Below are 9887 nucleotides of genomic sequence, written 5' to 3' on the forward strand. Positions count from 1 at the left end.
TTTCTTTTTGTAAATGTTACAGGTTACTTATGAAATCGTATATTTTCTAGCATAAATTCTAAATGTAAAAGAAACGCTCAGTGGTATTTGCAACATCCTTAGCGACAGAATCTTCTAAATACCTCAGTTTTAGCATCATAACTGAAATTATTGACGGTTTTCACAATAACTGAAATCGAAAACGTGTAAGTGTAACGATGTTAGAAACATTAAAGGGATTTGCTCCCGCAGTCCCGAGCCATTCCTGTTATTGTTCAATGCAATGCTCAAATTTCTGGAAAACCCTCGCTAAATAAACCTTATGACTTGAGCAAAAATAAAATTATCTTTCATTTGTTTCGCTTTAAACCAAGGGTTATGGGAGCAGTTCAGCGCCGTTGAATTAGCCTTAATAAGCTGACATGTAATATTTTATTAACTTGTAAAACCTTTTTACTGCTAGTATGTTTTTAAGATGGGTTAACACTAACTTACTTACCTTAATTCTCAGCTGATGAAGACGACTGGCCAGGAGGAACATTGGACGGTGTTGATAATGATGTCGAAGAAAGAACAAAAGCAAAAGCCTGTGGTAGTGGCGAGCAAGAAGTATCCAATGACAGTGAGGTGGCAGCCAACTCAGACCACGATGAAGAAATATTTGATGGTGTGTATTTTTAATTTCTGACTCAGTTTAGTCAAGATTTCATTTCTATAAAAAAAAACAGAGGCATCACCAATTGTCTGGGCCTAAGATATCTGTTTTGTGATCATTTGTTTTTTCTAATAGGCGAATTGGTGATCAGTCTTTTGTGATACACACGCCGTCGCCTTTTTGGGTCTAAGACATATCGGTTTCCTCACGATTTTTTACTTCACCGTACGAGCGAGTGGCACACATAGGCGCACATATTCAGAAAATCCAAGTGTAGAGCCGGGATTCAAACCTACGACCTCAGGGATTATTGCAGTGCAGCAGCAGTGTTCAGTGCTTTCAATAAATAATTGCTTATTTAAATTGTGGGGAAATAGCAGGTTGAGTTGAGCAAAAAGTTCAAGCAGAAAAGTCATCTACTTAATCGATCTTTTAAAAGATTTATCCAATAGAAGATTTAGACTATTTAGAGAATACTAATTTTATTGTGATTATGAAATATTATTGTTTATGTTGTGATAATATTATGGTAACCACCCCGTCTGTAATGATGCCCGCATTAGATGGCAATAGATTGAATATTATTATCGGCCCTTTCAATTATATCTATCAACGCGAGTCATTATATTTTTTTATTAGAATAGATTAGAAATTTGCATAAATCCATAATTTGAATAGAGGCATAAAGGAGTGGTTGACAGTTGACACTGACGTACGGCCACGGATAAGGGATGACATACGAGTCTCGCTCAACTGCAATGGGTGCGAACATGGAAAACTAATTTGCTAGAAATACTTAGATAATATTTAAGACTTGTCTAGCTCCAATTTTTAAATCCATGCTGTTAGTGTTTTATCCACTAGTAGCAGATAGATTGTCAATACACAACAAGGCCGGTTTAACATAATGCTATAAATAACGCTACTAATAAACATAATGTTAAAATTTTGGTACTGTTTGATAGGCTATAACAAATATACAGCAATATTGTAAATAAAAAAAACAACGAAGACTTATTCTTTTATGTAAGGGCAGTTCTGTAGCTGAAAATAAACAAGCTTATTTACAGCTTAACAATATATTGTGTGCAAAGCCGCACATAGAGTTCTCTATATGTAACAGAGATACATATACATACATAGTTCTATCAGAAGCACTTCTAGTAGTCTGTGCAGTCTATGATCCATAGGTGTAATGTACTGACAGATTCCCGCGCTATTATTTTGAGAATGTACTGCAGTGGTCAGTTAGTTTAGCGGCTTGCTATTTTCCTAGCTATAATTGCTATATTCACCAACAATATGAATTTATAACTCCTTATATTAGTACAATTCCTACAAAACTATGAAAATAGAGATAATACAAAAGTTATTTATTTAAAGAAAATAAACTTCTACTATACTATATAATCTCCTAGAAATTATAAATAAAAAGAACTTATTTAAGCAAAGTAATTAAACTTTTATATAAGTTTGTTCAATTTTATTGTCAAATTAAATATCAATGATAAGTTATTTAAAATAATTATTTTATGATAGCACATTAAAAATCTTGCTGATTAAAGTGTATCGAGTTTCCCCAATTGCTTAAATAACTTAAACAGCCAGTGTTATAATTCAATGGAGATTGATTTAGTCGCTGTTGCGGCAACGTCTGCACCCAGCACTTAGTCAACTGTCAGTTACAGGCGCACTTCAGTCACGGTCACCAGAGGTCATTTATCGTCAGATTAGAGTATCGACGAGCGAATGTCTATCATGACTTATGTCTATCATACAGGTCTATTCCGTCTCAGGACATTTGTTCCTTTTTTAAATTGAATAGCTCCTAAATAAAAGCCACAGAATATTTTTGAATATGATTTCAATTAATTAATGGTACGTGTGTCGTGTAGGTTTCGTATAGATAAAATATTCACAATACATAAAATGATAAATCGCTGATTATTTGGATAGGCTGTGAGAGATATTGTACATAATAAAATAATTTATTGTTTATTAAAAATCAGCTGCAATTTCGTATTGAATTAAATGAATATATTTTTCATGTTCCATATGTTGTTACAGATATAGAAGATGATTGTCCAAATAAATCTTCTGAAGTACTGGATTTAGAAGTAGCAGGTAATTAGAACAGATACTGTTTATATGCTTAAAATATTGTCGGCAAGAATGAATTAAGAATAATATTACGCCCGAGGCCAAGGTGATTATATATCTCCTTTAAGTATCCCTCTTAGAGACCAAAAGTGCGTCATTTTATCCACAAGTTCGTTGAAATTCATAAGGCTACTAAAATAAAGAGCAGTTTTTCCGTGCTCTCCTTAGAGCGTCGCTATGCGTTTTTACTGCGGTTTAACGCTCTTTTTACAACTTCGTCAAAGGGTGTACTGCCTCGCCGCCCGCCCGGTGCTTTACGACTCTGTCCTCGCTTATCTCGACACCAATTGTGATAAATCTCCACAACTCCTTGGACTTCAAATATTTACATGCTAATTCATAGTCGATGGACCCGAGATTATAAATAAATTGGCCGCAAAGGTCCTTCATAGACCTCCGCGTACTTATCTTCGTCGAGTTGAAACTTTTGAACAGCCCTCGAGGCACTTTATTACAAACGTTCTTCATTACGGCGTTTTTATGCCAAGGTATAGTGCCTTCTATGTTTGCGAAACGTCAGAGCTGTGTATTTTATAGACACCTAACAATCGGATATTTACGAAGAACACACTTTAAACAAACGAACCCCGATTCAGCACCCTCAGAAGTACATATTGTTCATTCTTGTCTATTGTGATGACGGAGATATGTTTGAAAATGTCCTTTGTTTCATAACTTGTACATTTATTTGTATATATCGGAAAATGGGTAATTTTTACTAGTGAAGGATTTACGTTGTCGCAGTACTGTTGTTAGGCCAACACGAGCGGTGCGCAAATGTATTCTCTGCGGGGGTGATGGGAGGCGTGTGCGGGGAGGAGGGGGCAGCCGGCGCCGCTGAGCCCGAAGTTGGGCGCGTGGGCTTGTTCCCCAGGGATCCTGATGCCGGGACCGCACTCGGTTCCTTGCCGATCGTGTTGTAAAAAAGTACCAATACTAAAAATTCTACTGTAAGAAGTTCTCAGAATGAACGCAAAAATAAATAATTTTATTTGTTTTTATAAATGTTTTTTAAGTTCATGTAGAAGAGTACTTAATAGGAAACTATGAAAATTTTCGGGCGTATAAGACAGTTGGATTTTACTTCAGGAAGCCAAAAACGTTGTTTACGTAAATCAAAATGCAATGGCATTTAGATGTTAACTAAGATGAGCAATCCGAATAATTTCGGTCGGGCGACGGACGCCTCAGTAGGAACGTGGCTAATTAAATGCCGATCGGTATTGGGACGGGTGTTTCAGAATTCCGTCCGGTGCTAAACCGTGCCGGCAACACCGCACAACATGCCTGCTAACTCCACAATCCTAAATTCTTCGCAAACTTGTCTCAAATTTGACAACAATAGAGATATGTTTCATAACAATTATATTGTAATCCCCATAATATAGACGCTATTATATTGCATTAAAGTAATATTATTTATAGCTAAATCCATGGAGAGTGTTCAGAGGAGTTGTTCGGATCAATACCTGCAGCTGAGTTTCATCATCGAACGTCGAGGCAGAATACAAATTCCACCCGTATCACCTCGACGTCCGCCGTTCCACAACTGAGCGTAATTCAAGGCAGTTTTTGCAGCGCACCACCACTATGTGGAACCAGCTGCCCACTGAAGTATTTCCGAACCAATTCGATTTAGAGCGTACAAGAAAAGAGCGTACCAATTCTTAAAAGGCCGGCAACACACTCGCGAGCCCTCTGGAATGCCAGACTCTCAATGGAGAGTGTCCCAAAATTAACAACATTTTATAGCTGAAATTATATCTCTATAGTTTATGTTACAAAAAGATTAAATTTATATTTAGATAGTGCGCTGTGTTAGGGGAGCCAGTGTTGGTATAAAATGTATGCGAGCTATTAACCATGAGCAACTGCTGCATGAAAAATTAAGATTTAGTTAATATATTTTTTGTTATTTTATGTTACACAACGGCAGTTCGGCCCTGGGAGATCCCAGGTGGCGCGGCCGCAGCGTTTGGAATTATCACATAGTGGAGAGGCGAGCGGGCGGCGCGCGGGGGGTGGACCCAATACATTCGTCACAGGCCCACCATTAGGCATTTAGATATTATCAGCACCCGCCAGGGATGACCCGCGACCTGATGCCATCATTGTTCCAATGCTTAATTACTAAAAGTGGTTAACTTTAGGCAAAAAGTCAATTGTCTGCTTAATGGCTTCGTGTATCCCACCCCAGATCCCAGGTGACGGAACGGGCACACTTTCTTCCGTCTCAGGGGAATAACCGCACACACTCGCAAGTCTGTAGTTCTATCTGTAGCTGTAGTTTCTTGTGGAGAATGGAACCTACTCCCAAGACATTTTCACTTAATGATATTGTCTAGTACGAACCTAGTTAACGTAGCGTTGTTAATGATTATTTAACTGCTCTTTTATGAAACATGAGTTAAATGAAGGAGTATTAGTTATAAACAAAAAAATATATTTCATTCGCCTTGATATTTATCGAGCCATCGCCATTATTGTATATAATACATATAGTAAACAACCTTTGTATAATATTACTGTATTGCATTACAGTATATATAATATATATATATATATTTTGAAAACGCCTAGTCAAAATCCCACATTTCTTTCTATTATTATCTATAATAAAGAGTAAGGGCCGGTTTTTTGATCCGTAGTTAACTCAACTATTGGTAAAAAATCCTTACTATTAGTTAAATATGAGCAAAATGCGTTTTTTGATCCGTGGTAAGAGCATCCAATGGTAAAATATCTAACCATTAGGCAAAAAAGTTAACTACTCAGTATCGGAGGGTTAAAAAGATGGCCGCTGGTAATTTATATAGTAACAGCTGTTTGTCACAGAAATAAGATAATGTCATAAGACAGACGTAAAATAAGTATATAACGGTGGACTTTTTTAACGCATACGCGAACTATTTATCTTAAACGTGACTGAGGAAAGTATAATATCAGTATGAGAAAGTATAAGTCATGATGTTAAATAAACTTTATACAGATATAACTTATCTAAGTAAATTAAGTAATTAAAATGAAAGTAACGTCTTTTTAACCGACCTAAAAAACCTCAATCAGGTTATTAATTCGTTGTGTATTTTTTTAAATATCATCTCTTCTTATTTTTCGATTTTTTATAAGTATTTTAGTTTTAAATAGGTACACTATTACGTGTCCTATGTAGACCACGAGTTGTGATTAATACAGCCGCAGGGGAATCCCAGCTGATTGCTGAGCCTCCCTGGACATTAGTCTAGGGAAACATTCCACTTTGTTATCTATTAATTAATATTTAGGCGGGTTATTTACGGAAATATGCGTTTAAAGACTACAAAGATGCCTTGTAATAGAAATAATGGCGTTAATTGTTAAAATTCAGTAGTATTCATACGTTACCGTTCATTGGGTCTTCGTCTCAAAATTCTATTCTTTATAGGTATGTAATCAGTCTGTGGGTAACATACATCGTCGACTATTGGGTCTATATTATCAGTTTTCTTGTGAAGTTTTATTACACCGCATGGACAAGTATTATTGGCTGAAGACAGAGAATTCGCTCTGCGCACGACTCCAGAGTCTTGCACGCTTAATTATACGTTAACGGACAATCATCGAGTATATTTATATATATAAAACATGCAGTGTATAGTTTGAAATGTTTATTATACACATACTTTATAGTAACAGTATACAAACAAATGAATATATTATAGTTTCAACTTTATTACTCACCTGTGTCACAAGCGAACTTCTAATTTAATAAAACAAATAAACTTAAAATCAAATGACCTTTCTACGTGCATATTTTCTACATAATCTCATATAAATGTTAATATTGTTTTGATACTACGTAAAAGTACAACTTTTGATTATATTTGTAAAGTGTTTGAATTGTGTTTGATACACGTGGTAGAGAAATTTAATGCAATCGATTTCTATGTTTAGGTCCAAAACCTAGAAACAAAAGCATGAATAAACATTTAATAACATTACAACATGCAATGCTATCATTCGGTTAATGTTAATAAAAGTTGGAATATAAAATATCTGTATTATTTTAATTAATCAATAAAACCTACTTCCGGTAGGTCCAAATATATGACATACTTTGAGTTCTCCGGTACGTTCTGAAAGGTAATCTACCTGTCAGAATAACACCTTTAGACTGAATGGCTACGCGAAAGGTAGATTCCCCTGTGGGCAGTATGCTCAAGGCGGCAGAAAATTAACGGTCTCCCCTGGGAAATCTAGCGGGAGCCAGAGAGCCTCAAACCGGCCGCGCCCACTCTACTGGGATCTATTTAATATCCTATATTGCAGTGCACCTGAACATAATAATATTTTAATACTCTTTATTTACAATTTGCGCATTGGTATATGTTCTATTATGTTCAAACGTCGTGGTTTCTAAGAGAAACCTAAAAAGGAAACATTGAATGTTAATAATAGACAATGTTAATTTATTTTTCGATGTAATCGCCTTATAAGTTTCAAGCTAAAATTCCCTTTTAAAAAAATCTAGTTCCTGATTTCTTAAAAAATCGTGTACTGCGGCGACAACTGCGTCATCATCTTCAGATTTATGAGGAGAGATGTTCCCTTAACCGGGTAAATAGGTAGAAATGAACAGCAGCTTTATCCGGAGAATATGGAGGATCTTCCATCAATCTTTTTCGTTTCCGGGTCATAATTGTGAAGCCATGTTTCCTCTATAGCTATAAATCGAGCCAAAACCGGTCAAGATCTTGTTTAATCATCAGTCACTATTGATGTAGGACGTCCCATGCGTCGGAAGTTCTTCCTCGCTTGAACTCAACACACCAACACGCAACTGTAGAATATGGAGGAGCATGGACCCCTAATGTTGCTTTGAAGTCATAATTTACCAGCTCCATAGTAAAAAATTTCAAGTTGAAATTTATCCGCATTTATGACGCAAAAAAATGACTTTTATCATTAAAAAAAAAAGAGAATTGATTGCTTTATTAATTATTACTATATCTAATGTGTGGGCTATGGGTGTTAGTATTTTTGTTTCTTTCCAAATGGGAATGTATCAATAATGTAATTATTTCATTATTTAATAAACAACCCTTATTAGTGCGTATTTATTGTTGACGGGTAAAAATGTAACGAACCAAAAAATCACACATCGACCAATCTTTCATATTTTTGAAGTCGATTGCAAATGGAACAAGTAATACCTTTATTGTGAAATGGATCGGTTTTGGTAATTCATAATCTTGCTCTATTTTTATAACATCATACTTTGAGAAAATCTTTTCTACAATGGGATAGTATATTACTAGGTGCAACTTAAAATAGGATTGGCTATTCGAATTTTAAAGGGAACATTGACAGGCATAGTGAAAAGCCCTCAATTGGATTAAAGCAGACCCCACTGAGTTTAGAATTTTGACATGGTGTGAGTACTCTTTGTCGTATGTCAAATTGCATTTTTGTCAACACTTAAATAGGTTTTACTATAAAAATGTTGTAGTGTAAAAACACGTTATGACTTTATTCCTTCGCTGCCAGCTATGACGTACCTGTAGAGATGTAAATGGTTTCATATTTTAAAAACTTTATTAAAATAAATAATAGTTTAAAAAAACTAAAAAACACGCTTTTAAAGCACATCAAACTAAAAAGTGAAAAATAGTTCCTAATTTAGGCTGAAAATGGTAATGAACAAAAAATACTGGTAATATTGTGAAAAAGCGTGGGTTGCTCGATAGACGAAAAATATGGCACAGAGCGTAAAATACGCCTTCGAAGTGCCTGTTCGTCTCGTGTGTCATAATAAACCCATCAGCCCCACACCACATTAAGTCCACTACTTCTTAATTCTTTACGTTAATAAGGAAGTTGTGTATGAACTTATAGTTTTTTTTTTCTTCTTTTTTTTATGTGTCTTCACTAAGACATCATGGAACATTACGATCTAACTTAAGACTAATAATTAGTTAAGTCTAACCTAATTTTTTAATTAAAAAATGAGCTAATAGTGACATCGGCAATCTGCGATTAGAATCAATACGATTCACCTTTAAATTCTCCAATAATTAATAATTTAATAGGCTACCATTTCTAAAATAATATTTGTGTTTCAGATGAAGATATCAAATCAGAAAGCCGAGACAGTTTCGAATCAGGTGAGTTTTCATTTCATAAATATTAATTGCTCGAAGTTGTTTTATGGACATTGAGTTGAGGATCGCGAATTATTTATGATAAGTGGCTATGATATATCTCCTATGTTACATAGTATTTCGAAAACGTAATTACATATAGTATTTACGCGAGTACTGCACATTGTACTGAATATAAGGATAACGTTAATGTAAACATAACTCGAATTATTTACATTATTTGCATAACTCGACGTTTCGCGTTTATATCCGTTTAAAAAGTTTTGTTTCCATGTGTTAACAGTAACTTTAATATTTTGTATAGAAAACGCTACAAAACGCGCATTTGGAACTAAACAGTAGCAAATATCTTCTTGACAATAGATCTTTAGTTAAGTATACAAACTATATATAAACCAATAGTCCAATAGAGCAAAAGCTCTCTACAACCTGTAAGAAATTATGTAACTGTGATAATTTCATCGGAAAATAATTCCAAGTACTCATCACAATTTGTTGAGTTAGAACGTGTGAACTGCTCGCGTTATAACGTCGTATCTAAGTACGCCGATATACAGTTATTTAGAAACACGAATACAGGAAATTCTATATGGCTAAGAAGTGTAAAATATTCTATATATTTTTTAAGCAAAAGACCTATATTCCTATACTATACAGTCATTCCTTTTTGTATAAATGTGCTCAACGCACTGACGCTAATAATTAATAAATTAAAGTAGCTCTTCGAATATTTATAAACTTATATCGTAAGAAGTTTAAAAAAGTAATTTAAAAAAGCTTTATCATTTACCGCATTGATTTATGTGTTTTTATTATTTGAATGAGTTGTATAGTGTACACTTAGCTCTGGTCGCAATACTGACGAAAAGATAAAATGAACATAAAGTTGAGGAACAGATATTCGCGCTCAGAGGAATCGTAGTTTCTCTCTGGGCGACACTAAACCGTGTCTA

At 34.8% G+C, this 9887-nt stretch overlaps 1 long non-coding RNA gene across 1 annotated transcript; it reads left to right on the forward strand.

Annotated features, from left to right (window-relative positions):
• Positions 1-496: 496 nt before the first annotated feature.
• Positions 497-8942, forward strand: LOC125052853. Its single transcript, XR_007117496.1, has 3 exons — positions 497-646; positions 2702-2758; positions 8896-8942. It is a non-coding gene; the product is annotated as an uncharacterized LOC125052853 (long non-coding RNA).
• The last annotated feature ends 945 nt before the right edge of the window (positions 8943-9887 follow it).

Source organism: Pieris napi, chromosome 1 (genome assembly GCF_905475465.1).
Source record: "Pieris napi chromosome 1, ilPieNapi1.2, whole genome shotgun sequence".
Taxonomy (NCBI): domain Eukaryota; kingdom Metazoa; phylum Arthropoda; class Insecta; order Lepidoptera; family Pieridae; genus Pieris; species Pieris napi.